Genomic DNA, 15,424 nt, shown 5'->3' with positions numbered 1-15,424 from the left:
GCAATTCTCACCTATACATGCCTCATGTAAAACCTATGATCTGTGAACTGTACATGATACAGACAACATATTGGTGTCATTATACTCCTTATAGTGTGATCTAACACATGGAGTTTGTCTAGATTTTGAAATACACATTTTCACATTCATTTATTAAACATTAAACATATTAATATGGATGTCTCAAAACTAACCTTTTTGATTTTGTTCATTTTAAGACATTGTTTGGAACAATATACTCTACAAGTACATGAAATGTACAGTGTGAGCTCTCTGCTAATTCTGAAGTTATCATACATTTTACGACACAGAGAATGTTAAACGGATTACAGTTTTTCTCAGTCGCTTTGGTGCATTTCTTAGATCAAAAGTGCAATTCTTGATACTACTTGTACAAATTCCAAATCATCTAGTCACTTGTGCACATCATTAAAGCAATTTCTTATTCCTTTGAACAAATTGCAATTGATAATGTAGAAGTGTCAGCTTTTTTCCACATTATCAATTGCTCATGTCATGTTGATCAAAATATAGTAGATGGTTCTCTGTTGAATAGTCTTACCCATCAAAACATCTAGGCATTAGTTCCTTGCATAAGCCATTACATGCAAAGTTGTTGAACTATTTGTCATAAACTGTCAAGCATAGTTTTACACATTTCTATTAGACCTTTGTACAAAAACGTGAATTGATGAATGGTGCAGGTGAAATTGACCCTCACTCATGAAGGAATGTAAAGTGTTAGTTCAACCAACAATCAACCAGTTGTCAAAATTTCTCAAAGGTGCATCTCATGAAGAATCAATTGGCAAGCATATATAGACAGACCACAACACAGAGTTGCAATGTTTTACAGTAAAATGTGTGTTCGCATAGTTTTTGTCTATGTGAAAGTGTGCGATGCATCACTGCATTTTTCCCCACATAGGACTGCAAGATTACCTCAAAACGGTGGCAGAGGAGCCCTTTTCACACCTCAACAGGAGGAGGCTATTTGCACCATGGTCCTAGCAAACAATGCCATGAGACTCAGGGAAATACAAAGGACCATTATAGAAGACAACGATGTCTTTGAAAACATCCATACGGTTAGCATCTCAACCATCGACAGGGTGCTGCAATGAAACCAGATGAGTATGAAACAGCTGTACCGTGTACCATTCCAAAGGAATGAGGACAGAGTTAGGAGCTACGGTACCAGTATGTACAGGTAAAACATATATCTATGTAACTACTTTACAGCAACATTTTATAGTGATACATGGTACAGTAAGCATAAACTGCACACATTTCCATTGCTGTGGAAGGAACATGCAATATATGTGCATTTTATGTCAGTCTTCCTTACCAAAACAAATTCAACTGTCTGTTCTGGGATATAGCGTATAATGGAGTTGGAATCAAGTGAACCCTCTCACAACTTTGTATACGTGGATGAGGCTGGCTTCAACCTGACCAAATGCAAAAGGAATATCGGAATATATCGGAATATCATCGGTCACAGAGCTACTGTGGATTTGCCAGGCCAACGGGGAGGAAATATCACCATGTGTGCTGCTATTTCGGAGCATGGTGTCCTAACCCATATCCCCCTTATAGGGCCATACAACACCCAGCATCTACTCAACTTTTTAGAGACTCTCTACAGGGCTCTCATCCCTGATGATGAGAGGGGTCTGTTTAGAGAGGATTTGCCAAAGTATGTGGTCATTTGTGATAATGTGAGATTCCATCGATCAAACATCATAAGGCAATGGTTTGTGACCCACCCGAGGATGCTCGTAGAATTCCTCCCACCTTATTCACCATTCCTTAACCCAATTGAGGAGTTATTTTCAGCAAGGAGGTGGAAGGTGTACGATCGTCAGCCACACACACAGATGACCCTGCTGGCTGCAATGGATGCAGCATGTGAGGACATCACAGTAGACGCCTGCAGAGGATGGATAAGGCTTTCCAAAAGATTCTTTCCACGTTGCATTGGAAGGGAAAATATCCGGTGTGATGTGGATGAGAATATGTGGGCCGACAGACAGGAACGTCTGGATGTGTAGAGACAGCACAACAGTGCTGCGGGCAAAGTTGTGCCTTGGGGGTGGTTTCCTGTGTTTCTTTCTAATTTAGTTTTTTTTCCTTTGTGCCCCTTGGGTTGTCCAGTCTCTTTCAATCAATAACCCACATACAGTAATATGTAAATAGTACTGTTGAAATTGATATATGCCATAGAAGTGCAGCCTTGTGCATTTTCAATACAGTAACTGTCATCCAAACTGGAGCCTAAGTTTACATCCGGTAATACTGTCAAAGTACACAGTTACATTGACAACATGCCTAAACATTTTGACGACCATGTTCGTGAACAATGACTCAATGACTTATCATTCTGATGACACTGACATGATCATTGGCATGAATATTTACTTTTGAGAGATGTACTAAGGATTTTTAGCGACTGACTAGCTTTAGAAACATATCTATTGTATATTGCAGTTTGTACAAATTGTTCTGAGAAATGCACTTATTATTTTGCACATGTTAGGGATGATGTGAAAAATGCACCAAAGCGACTGAGAAAAACTGTAAAAGGTAACTCCCCTGCTGGTGATTTGCTGAATATGCAATCCTAATTGTGCAATTGTTCAATTCCAAACACTATTTTTTTTTAAATAAGCAAAATAAAAAAAGTAGTTTTGAGATATTCATATTAGTATTTTTTATGTTGAATAAATGAATGTGGAAAATTGTGTTGGAATATAATGACATCAATATGTTGTCTTTTTCATGTACAGTTTGCGGCTCATACGGTTTTACAGTAGGCACGTTTAAGTCTAAAAAGGGCCTAAAATGCCCTCTTTTATCATGATTTTCTCATGAAATGGTTTATGAAACAAACGTAAAAAGTCATGTCAAACATCCTTCCTCTCAATGAAATTTCTATATGAGTTGCCAAAACAATCTGAGATCACACCTGCTGGCTTGGAATTTCCCTATAGTCTCAAAGGGACCAGCAGGCAACACACACAGAGTACATTCTGTCTCCATAAGCCACTTGAAAGACACTGCACATGATGGTTTTATGAGATGTGACATACTGTGCATTCGGAACGTATGTGTAAGAATATAATGACATGTTGTCTTTTTCATGTACGGTTCGCGGCTCATAAGGTTTTACAGGAGGCATGTATAGGTGTAAAAAGGTCCTAAAATGGCCACTTTTATCAGACCCCTTGACTTTTTCCACATTTTGTTACGTTACAGCCTTATTCTAAAATGTATTAAATATTTTTTTCCCCTCATCAATCTACACACAATACCCCATAATAACAAAGCGAAAAACAGGTTTTTAGACATTTTTGCAAATGTATTCCAAGTACAAAACAGAAATAGCTTACATACATAAGTATTCAGACCCTTTGCTAAGGGACTCAAAATTGAACTCAGGTGCATCCTGTTTCCATTGATCATCCTTGAGATGTTTCTACAACTTGATTGGAGTCCACCTGTGGTAAATTCAATTGATTTGACATGATTTGGAAGAGCACTCACCTGTCTATATATGTTCCCATAGTTGACAGTGGATATCAGAGCAAAAACCAAGCCATGAGGTCGAAGGAATTGTCCGTAGAGCTCCGAGACAGGAATATGTCTAGGCACAGATCTGGGGAAGGGTACCAAAACATTTCTACAGCATTGAAGGTCCCCAAGAACACAATGGGCTCCATCATTCTTAAATGGAAGACGTTTGGGACCACCAAGAATCTTCCTAGAGCTGGCCGCCCGGCTAAACTGAGCAATCGAGGGAGAAGGGCATTGGTCAGGGAGGTGACCAAGAACCCGATGGTCACTCTGACAGAGCTCCAGAATTTCTCTGTGGAGATGGGAGAAACTTCCAGAAGGACAACCATCTCTGCAGCACTCCACCAATCAGGCCTTTATGGTAGAGTGGCCAGATGGGAGCCACTCCTCAGTAAAAGGCACATGACGGCCCGCTTGGAGTTTGCCAAAAGACACCTAAGGGACTCTCAGACCATGAGAAACAAGATTCTCTGGTCTGATGAAACCAAGATTGAACTCTTTGGCCTGAATGCCAAGTGTCATGTCTGGAGGAAACCTTGCACCATCCCCACGTTGAAGCATGGTGTAGACAGCATCATGCTGTAGTGTTTTTTTACAGCGGCAGGGACTGGGAGACTAGTCAGGATCGAGGGAAAGATGAACGGAGCAAAGTACAGAGAGAGCCTTAATAAAAACTTGCTCCAGAGCACTCAGGACCTCAGACTGGGGCGAAGGTTCACCTTCCAACAGGACAACGACCCTGAGCACACAACCAAGACAAGACAGGAGTGACTTCGGGACAAGTCTCTGAATGTCCTTGAGTGGCCCAGCCAGACCCCGGACTTGAACCAGTGTGGAAAAAGTCAAGGGGTCTGAATACTTTCCGAATGCACTGTATAGGCACTTGATACGAGGGGATTTATTATGGCACCTTCTGTGCCTCACATAATGCATAGCAAATTTCTCATGCAGCTATTATAAGATGTTCATGTGATGAGGGATCATGGTTAGCGATGATTTACGCCTGCCTGTTCGATTCGCAAAACAAATGTTATTTAGTTTTTTTGCAATGTGCATAAAGTGATGCTCCAATACTTTTCAACCAATAGTTTTGAAAGTGGTGTTCACGTGCCAAAATGGGTCTCCCAATTGTGTACTACGTCATCCATTTCTTACAGGGGTGAAAGTCAGGCGAACGGTCCGGTACAGCGTCCTGGCTAAATAAATAGTAGGGATACACTGCATCAGTAAAACGTGAGCCTATCACAATTAATGCAACATGCCCCAAAAAATATAGTCTACTACACCATTATCAAATCAAATCAAACTTTATTTGTCCCATGCGTCGAATACAACAAGAGTAGACCTTACTGTGAAATGCTTACTTACAACACCTTAACCAACAATGCAGTTAAAGGAGAGTTAAAAAAATATTTAAAATTTTAAAAAGTTTAAATTATAAAAAGTATCACAATAACACAACAATAACGAGACTATACTGTGGCTTGCTGTCATGACTCCCGCCGAAGGTGGCTCCCCTGCCTGTTCGGGCGGCGCTCGGCGGTCGTCGTCGCTGGTCTACTAGCCGCCACCGATCCCTTTTCCCTTTTCTGTTGGTTTAGTCTTATTAGTTGCACCTGTTTCTTTTGTGTTTCTTGACTTCTGGTCTATTTAAGCCTGTTAGGCCCGCTTAGGTTTGTGCGGGATTATTTTGTGTTCACTGTCGGTTGTGGATGTATTTTGTTCTCCGGATCGTTTTGCCCTGTGTGTTTGGGCTGGTCAGTGTTTCTGCGCCCTGTGTTTGGCGTGTCTGTTTTTGTGCCAGATAAATAAATAATCTATTATTGAACCCTCTGCTCTCTGCGCCTGACTCCTACCTTCCACTCCTAGTAACTCGTGACACTTGTGAAAGTATTCACCCCCTTGGCATTTTTCCTATTTTGTTGCCTTACAAGCTGGAATTAAAATTGATTTTGGGGGGGGGGTTGTATCATTTAATTTACACAACATGCCTACCACTTTGAAGATGCAAAACATGTTTTCATTGTGAAACAAACAAGAAATTAGACAAAAAAATGAAAACTTGAGCATGCATAACTAACTATTCACCAGCCCAAAGCCACCTTTTGCAGCAATTACAGCTGCAAGTCTCTTGGGGTATGTCTCTATAAGCTTGGCACATCTAGCCACTGGAATTTTTGACAATTCTTCAAGGCAAAACTGCTCCAGCTCCTTCAAGTTGGATGGGTTCCACTGGTGTACAGTAATCTTTAAGTATAACCATAGAGTCTCAATTGGAATGAGTTCTGGGTTTTGCCTAGGCCATTCCAAGACAGTTAAATGTTTCCCCTTAAACCACTCATGTGTTGCTTTAGCAGAATGCTTAGGGTCATTGTCCTGTTGGAAGGAGAACCTCAAATCTTTGGAAGACTGAAACAGGTTTCCCTCAAGAATTTCCCTGTATTTAGTGCCATCCATCATTCCTTCAATTCTGACCAATTTCCAAGTCCCTGCCGATGAAAAACATTCCCCCAGCATGATGCTGCCACCACCATGCTTCACTGTGGGGATGGTGTTCTTGGGGTGATGAGAGGTGTTGGGTTTGCACCAGACATAGTTTTTTCCTTGATGGCCAAAAAGCTCAATTTTAGTCTCATCTGACCAGAGTACCTTCTTCCATATGTTTTATTTAACTAATTATGTGACTTCTGAAGGTAATTGGTTGCACCAGATCTTATTTAGGGGCTTCATAGCAAAGAGGTTGAATACATATGCACGCACCACTTTTCCATTTTTCATTTTGTAGAATTTCTTAAATACGTTTTTATTTCTTAGTTTCACTTCACCAATTTGGACTATCTTGTGTATGTCCATTACATGAAATCCAAATAAAAATCTATTTAAATTACAGGTTGTAATGCAACAAAATAGGAAAAAAGCCAAGGGGGATGAATACTTTTGCAAGGCACTGTATAAAAGGGGTACCGGGTCAGTGTGCAGGGGTACAGATTAGTTGAGGTAATTTGTACATGTAGGTAGGGGTGAAGTGACAGCATAGATAATAAACAGCGAGTAGCAGCAGTGTACAAAACAAATGTAAATAGTCCATTGGCTATTTGATTAATATTAATAAAATATTAACATCACTGCATGTCAACTGCATGAAAAACTAGCGAATTGACTGGGAACCAGGTGGTATATGCTCCAAACTGCACTGTGGTTCGATGAGAGCACTTACATTTTGGCAAGGCGGGATGAGTAGTCAAGACGCATGTGGACAAGGCGGAGATGAGTGGCCAAGACCGACAACAGTGTATGTATCAATTCAGGCTTCAAGTGTAGGCCTAATGACAATCACAGAATCTTTGTTTTTTAACATATGTCTCTTTCCATTCATCAAATTGCGGTTGCATAGTGCACTGTTGGGGTTTGGATGCTGAACTTATTTTGTGAGTTGAAGAATGTACACGGGTGGCCTACAGGAGCACCTTTGTTATGTGATTGTTTGACAATCAGATGAAAACATCATGACTGGTTGTGTTTAGGCCACATTAAAAGGCATAGGCTGCTTGTCCATAAGGCTAGGAGAAGCTTTCCCTAAAGTAAATTGAATTCAATTGCCAAAATTATATAGCCTAATTAGCATGCACCCCTCTATACAGAAATAAATACAATCATTCAAAATAGGGTGCTACACCAGAAAGCATGATGCCACAGAGCATCATTAGCTTCTTAAAAAAAGGATGCGGATTGTTTTAAATTCATAGCCTACAGATGGAAGGGGCTACGATTTTTTCAGTGTGCAAAGCAAATACCAATAGGCCTAGTTGATTGATAAGTTGTGACTGTCAGTGAAAAGCAGAGAGATCAGGCATATTGCAATATTTAAAAACACAATCGCAGAAAAACAGTTTGGAAAGCAAATGTCTTGCTGTAAAGGGATGACAATGAAAAGACTCCAATCTGTCTTTAAGTCTGTCTTTGACACCCTAGACCGACTTCAATTTGCTTACCACCCCATTAGATCAACAGATGATGCAATCGGCATCACACTGCACACTGCCCTATCCCATCTGGACAAGAGGAATACCTATGTAAGAATGCTGTTTATTGACAATAGCTCAGTATTCAACACCATAGTACCCTCCAAGCTCATCATTAAGCTCGAGGCCCTGGGTCTGAACCCCACCCTGTACAACTGGGTCCTGGACTTCCTGCCCGGTCACCCCAAGGTGGTGAAGGAAGAAACAACACCACCACTTCGCTGATCCTCAACACTGGGGCCCCACAAGGGTAGGTGCTCAGCCCCCTCAAGTACTCCCTGTTCACCCATGAGTGTGTGGCCACGCATGTCTCCAACTCAATCATCAAGTTTGCAGACGACACAACAGCAGTAGACTTGATTACCAACAATGATGAGACAGCCTACAGGGAGGAGGTGAGGGCTCTAGGAGTGTGGTGCCAGGAAAATAACCTCTCACTCAATGTCAACAAAACAAAGGAGATGATCGTGGACTTCAAGAAACAGCAGAGGGGGTACCCCTCTATCTACATCGACAGGAGAAGGTGGAAAGCTTCATGTTCCTCTGTGTACATATCACTGACAAACTGAGATGGTCCATCCAAACAGAGGCCTGATCACAAAGGCCTGATTGGTGGAGTGCTGCAGAGATGGTTAAAGAAGGCACAACAGCTCCTCTTCAACCTCAGGAGGCTGAAGAAATGTGGCTTGGCACCTAAAACTCTCACAAACTTTTACAGATGCACAATTGAGAGCATCCTGTCGGGCTGTATCACCGCCCGCAACCGCAGGTTTCTCCATAGGTTGGTGGGGTCTGCCCAACTCACAACCGGGGGCAAACTACCTGCCCTCCAGAACATGTACAGCACCCGATATCACAGGAAGGCCAAAAAGATAATCAAGGACAACAACCACCTGAGCCACTGCCTGTTCACCCTGCTATCATTCAGAAGGCGAGGTCAGTACAGGTGCAGCAAAGAGGAGACCCAGAGACTGAAAACAGATTCTATCTCAAGGCCATCAGACTGTTAAATAGCCATCACTAGCAAATTAGAGGCTGCTGCCTATATACATAGGCTTGAAATCACTGGCCACTTTAATAAATGGAACACTAGTCACTTTAGTAATGTGTACATATTTTGCATTACTCATCTCATATGTATATACTGTATTCTATACTATTTTACTGTATCTTAGTATATGCCGCTCTAACATTGCTCTATAGACTATAGTTATATATTCTTAATTCCATTCCTTTACTTAGATTTGTATGTATTTTGCGTATTGTTGTGAAATTGTTATTTCTTATTTGATATCACTGCACTGTTGGAGCTAGAAACACAAGCATTTCGCTACATCCTCAGTAACATCTGCTAAACACGTGTATGTGACCAATAACATTAAATTTGATTTGAAGTTATCAAAATGATCAACTTGATTTGAGTGAACAGTAGCCTAGTATCTTATTGGCACCAGCAGAGAACATTGGCCATATCCCCGGTGAGTGTGCATATTCACTGTCTTTATTTTATTTTATTTTTATTTATTTTACCTTTATTTAACTAGGCAAGTCAGTTAAGAACAAATTCTTATTTTCAATGACGGCCTAGGAACAGTGGGTTAACTGCCTGTTCAGGGGCAGAACGACAGATTTGTACCTTGTCAGCTCGGGGGTTTGAACTTGCAACCTTCCGGTTACTAGTCCAACACTCTAACCACTAGGCTACATCATTGGGTCAGTGCCACATTTGTTTATTTTTGGACAACAATGTCTTCCTCCTGGTTAGATCGACGTCATATTGTATTTGTGTCTCCCCTTTCATAGGCCGATTATATGGATCAGACAACAACGGTGTTATTGATCTGTTCGTCAGTGTCAGCAGAGTAGGCTACCCTGTAATTTTTTAAGTACTAAAAAAGATTATGCTAATGTCTCCATTCATATAAAGTATAGTAGAATTGCATGAAATGTGTTATAAAAGGCCAACAAGAAATGTATCTGATAATCCTATAGGCTAAGCCTACTCTACGCCACTGTGAGCTGCATGGAACAGTCTATTTGCGAACGGTTACTGAGTTATATTATTAACCAAACATGATCACTATCCAACCTAATCATCACATTAGTAATAGTAGGCTATTTTACATAAGTCTGCAAATGCGAGGATGCATGGAATGCTTTATTATAAGGGTGCATGTTCAAGGAAAATGAGCTTTGCGCCATCTATGTTAAAAGGTATTGCATGCTAAAAATTATATGACAAATCTTTACTAGGCCTAAGCTACTAGGCCCACAGACATCATAAATGAAAAGAATAGGGATTCTATATACACTACTGTTCAAATGTTTGGGGTCACTTATAAATGTCCTTGTTGTTGAAAGAAAAGCACATTTTTTGTCCACTAAAATATGATCAAATTGATCAGGAATACAGTGCAGACATTGTTAATGTTGTAAATGACTAGTGTAGCTGGAAACAGCTGGTTTTTTATGGAATATCTACATAGGCGTACAGAGGCCTATTATCAGAAACCATCACTCCTGTGTTCCAATGGAATGTTGTGTTAGCTAATCCAAGTTTATAATTTTAAAAAGCTAATTGATCATTAGAAAACCCTTTTGCAATTATGTTAGCACAGCTGAAAACTGGAACATCAGCATTTGTGGATTCGATTACAGGCTCAAAATGGACAGAAACAGAAAACTTTCTTCTGAAACTTGTCAGTCTATTCTTGTTCTGAGAAATAAAAAAATGCGAAAAATTGCCAAGAAACTGAAGATCTCGTACAACGCTGTGTACAACTCCCTTCACAGAACAGCACAAACTGGCGCTAACCAGAATAAAAAGAGGAGTGGGAGGCCCCAGTGCACAAATGAGCAAGAGAACAAGTACATTAGTGTGTCTAGTTTGAGAAACAGACACCTCACAAGTCCTCAACAGGCAGCTTCATTAAATAGTGTCCGCAAAACACCAGACTCTGGGATGCTGGCCTTCTAGGCAGAGTTGCAAAGAAAAAGCCATATCTCAGACTGGCCAATAAAAATAAAAGATTAAGATTGGCAAAAGAACACAGACACTGGACAGAGGAACTCTGCCTAGAAGGCCAGCATACCGGAGTAGCCTCTTCACTGTTGACGTTGAGACTGGTGTTTTGCGGGTACTATTTAATGAAGCTGCCAGTTGAGGATCTGTTTCTCAAACTAGACACTCTAAGCAAGTTCTTTACTTAGTTTTGAGCCTGTAGATATTCCATTAAAAATCTGCCAGCTACAATAGTCATTTACAACATTAACAATGTCTACACTGTATTTTTGATCTATTTTATTTTATTTTAATGGACGAAAATTGTGCTTTTCTTTCAAAAACAAGGATATTTCTAAGTGACCCAAACTTTTGAAAGTTAGTGTAATTCTATGATTACACCCCTAGTCGATAAAGAAAATACCCTTACCGTTAAGAAATTAAATCTACTTTCACCCCTGATTTTGTATGATCCACGTCCTGCATGAAATGTTGTGTCCTTTTTTCTTATTTTATGCAATTTGTATGATATGTTACAAATCCAATTCTTACAATATTTTACAAATTAGTTATGCTTAAGATCCCGGACTAGCGCATCTTTAATGTTAGCTAGTGCTAGTTGGCGGCACCTTTACACCAACACTCCAATATTTCTCCTTTTCTAGCTTCTTATCCACCTTATTATTAAATGGTGAGCCAACATGTTTGCAGCACTTGTTTTCTCATGGATCTCTCTTGTTCACTGCCATCAACCACTGTAGTCTAGTTTATCTACCTGCCTGAGGTCTGTGTCAGCAACTCTGCTGGCGGCCATAGGACAACTCTACCTGTAGGACAGGATATTATTGCTTCCCTTAATCTAATAGTCACCGGAGCTCATTGCTTAATACTTGTCATCAAATTTGAACGTTGTTCCTAGGCTCTGCTCCGAGGCTCAGGTTGGCTGTAAGGACAAGTAAACTATGGGGCGACATTCAACGGAGAGCACTACAAATTATATCATCACAAGCAGGGACATGACTGTGGCCCGGCATACTAATTCTGCCTCCATTGAATCATCCCAGCCGTGTCTGATACGACCTGTCTGGCTCCCACAGTGTTTCTGAAGCCATTCTACATTCACCTCGGCTATCATGCTATTGCTTTTAAAGCAAGACAATCCACCTGCAACCTCTCTGAAATCCAGACTATACACTATCTCGGTGTCTCGTTGGCGCCACACAATGCGAAGACCTATTGTAGATGACCTGGGTCTGGATTTCCGGATAGCAATGGAATTGAGGCTTATGAGTGTTTTAATGATGCATCTTTCCTACAACGGCCAAAGACGTAACATGTGTTTCCCAAAATACCACGCAGAGAGAATGGTCACTAAGTGCGTCATTGGAGCATGTGTAAATACTGATAGGATCGAAAGAAAGGGAGTGCAGCCCTCGGATTTAGTTTCTCTATTAAAACTGTACCTTAAAATTTGAATTATTTCACAATACTGATGATGGATCAGCTCCTAGAGAGATATTACCACCTAAGATAGCAAATATTGAGGTGGCTTATTCTATGCCTACCCAATAAAAATGCACTAAACCACCGATTTGGCACATCATTGCGCAGATGTTAGGCTACACATCATGAAATGTATTGAGAAAAATTATAGACAGTAGCCTACAAGTAGCAAAATGGAACTCACTTGATTGAACATGAAATGTATTTCAATATGATTTAAATAGGCATATAACCTACTACTTATATTTTAATGCAGTCATCTCAGTTTTCATCTGAATCATATTTTTATACGTTGCTTGTTTTTATCACTTGCAAAGACATTGGCAACTTTGTGTTTGTAGTCATCTTTTAAAGTGATCAGAGGTCATAGGGAGACAAATAAATCATGTGATTGTATGTTTAGCAAAGATCTTCTGTTTATAAAGTGGTTTGGGGGTGGGGGAACATTTAGCTGTTCTACGAGTAGTCTGAGGCAGGTGTTAGATTATAAGCGTATTCAGGTGCAACGTTAATAACGGTGGCTTTGGGTAACCGCTCCTATGAAGTTTCTAACGATGAATTTAGCCTTAAAACTTCTTATGGCTTGGGGGCAGTATTTCGACGTCTGGATGAGAAGCATGCCCAAAGTAAACTGCCTGTTACTCAGGCCCAGAAGCTAGGATATGCATATAATTGGTGGATTTGGATAGAAACACTAAAGTTTCCAAACCTGTTAAAATAATGTCTGTGAGTATAACAGAACTGATATGGCAGGCGAAAACCTGAGGAAAATCCATCCAGGAAGTGGGATTTTTTTTGATGTGGGTATTTCAATTGAATGCCTATAGAGTATCTAATGGGTTAGGACCCAGATTGCAGTTCCTATAGCTTCCACTAGATGTCAACAGTCTTTAGACATTGTTTCAGGCTTGTTTTCTGAAAAATTAAGAAGAATAAGACCTTTCTGTCAGTGGACTGAGGAAGAATGCAGAGCTGGTTTGGGTGCGTGACTGACCGCATGTCCTTCGTTGTGTTTCCATTCTACTGAATACGCTATTGTCCGGTTTAAATATTATCGATTATTTAGACAACTGACAACCTGAGGATTAATTATAAACATCGTTTGACATGTTTTGACAAACTTTACTGGTACTATTAGGATGTATTCATCTGCATGTTTTGACAAACTTTACTGGTACTATTAGGATGTATTCATCTGCATGTTTTGACAAACTTTACTGGTACTATTAGGATGTATTCATCTGCATGTTTTGACAAACTTTACTGGTACTATTAGGATGTATTCGTCTGCATGTTTTGACCACCTTTGAGCCAGTGGATTACTGAACAAAACAAAATAAAGAGGGACTTTATCAAACAAAACAAACATTTATTGTGTAGCTGGGACTCTTGTGACTGCACCTATATGAAGATCTTCAAAGGTAAGTGATTAATTTTAGCGCTTATTTCAGACTTTTGTAATTCCTTTACTTGGTTGTAAAATGTTTGTTTGCTTTTGTAAGCGGGGCGCTGTCCTCAGATAATCGAATGGTATGCTATTGCCGTAAAGCCTTTTTGAAATCACACAAAGTGGCTGGATTAACAAGAAGTTCATCTTTAAGCCGATGTATAACACTTGTATTTTTTATGAACGTTTATTATGACTATTTCTGTATTTTGAATTTGGCGCTCTGCAATTTCACCAGATGTTGTCGAGGTGGGTCGCTAGCGGAACGCCTGCGCCAGAAGGTTTTAAGAGGCTTTTGGGAAACCGGGTTTAGGATGTTTGCAGGTTGATGTTTATTGTCATGAATCTTGCCCTGGATGCAGAACTGAGCGACTTCCGCTAGATGGGCTGTGCCATCTAGTGCCCAGTCTGCAGGGCTGCCTCCAGAACAAGATTCATGACGTAAAACACTAACCTGCAGGTTGTTTGGAGTTTACCGTAGTGATAGTTTAGGCCAGGGATCATTAACTAGATATATCTGCGGGCCGATGGTCAGGAAGTTGGAACATAATTACAAATAATTTTAGATTGCAAAGAAGCCCAAACAGATATAAGATATGAGTAAAAAATTATCATTTCAAGCCTTACTTACATTTATATACGATCACATATATCTCTCTATTATGCGTGGGAATATTTTGGAACAGATATAAAAAAAATTAATCACTTGGAGCTGATTATATATATATATATATATATATATATATATATATATATATATATATATATACTTATATTGCTCAGAAATCTTGGTGGGCCAAATAAAATCAGCTGCGGGCCATATCGGCCCGTTGGCCGCCAGTTGGGGAACCCTGGTTTAGGCCATCACAAGAAGCTGTTTTTGCTGGTAAACACATTTGCCCTATTAAATAACATTAGACATTTTTACCACACCTCAGAAAAGGGGAAATAAATTAATAAAACCAACATGGAACTGGTAATAACCAGCAGTAAAGATTCAGCTCTGGCCATCAAACTGCAATCTTGCTCCCTCTTTTACACGCAGACACGCCTTTTTATCGTTCACACGGACAACGTGGTAATTCTGTCTGTAAAAGCAAAGTGAGAGAGGGCCGAGCGGTTTAAGATGGGCACACTAAAAACCCAAAAGCCAACATAAAACAGTCCTTTGGTAACATATACTCTGTAATTAACTCTGTGGTGAAATCTATGTCACCTCCGTCTCTGCTGCTTGTGTTTTATTTAATGTGATAGTGCATTGATTTCAAGCCCCTAATTAAGTTGGTAATAAGAGCTTTAGAGTGCTCTGTGAGGGTTGAGAGTGAAAAATTGCATATTAATGATCAGGGCCACTCAGCCCATTGCTGATTCAGTCTAATACCAGGCTGAATGGAGGTCCACACACAGAGAAAGGTTGATTTCACTGGCCCTGCCTATTTATCCTATCAAACATACAGCCAGACAGATACAGACTGTAGAATGCATCAAATGGCGTTCCAAGGTCACAATCTTCACATGCAAGTCAAAATGGAAGCATTTGACTACAAAAAAATTGGAAATGAAAAGTGAAACGGGAATAAAAAATGCATTTCCTGTACATGCATTTCCTTTATGGGGATGGTGTTTGAGAACAGAAGTATATGCAAAGGGGTCAACATCAACCAAAGTGTGCTGGCAGGACCTTCATTCCCAGTATTTCACTTCCATATTCATACCAGCTCTCCCCAGAGATAACCTTGGAGAACCAACCGTCTTACTCCAAAGAGGCCCAATGCTTATGAGAACAGAAGACGCGGTGGAGAGGCAGTGGTAGCTCTACCTAAGGTGCTCATTTGAGCTCAAACTAAGGTATTGTGGATCATACAGCTAGGTGAC

This window comes from Oncorhynchus kisutch, linkage group LG10, assembly GCF_002021735.2.
Source record: "Oncorhynchus kisutch isolate 150728-3 linkage group LG10, Okis_V2, whole genome shotgun sequence".
NCBI lineage: Eukaryota > Metazoa > Chordata > Actinopteri > Salmoniformes > Salmonidae > Oncorhynchus > Oncorhynchus kisutch.
This window is presented reverse-complemented; position numbering follows the sequence as displayed.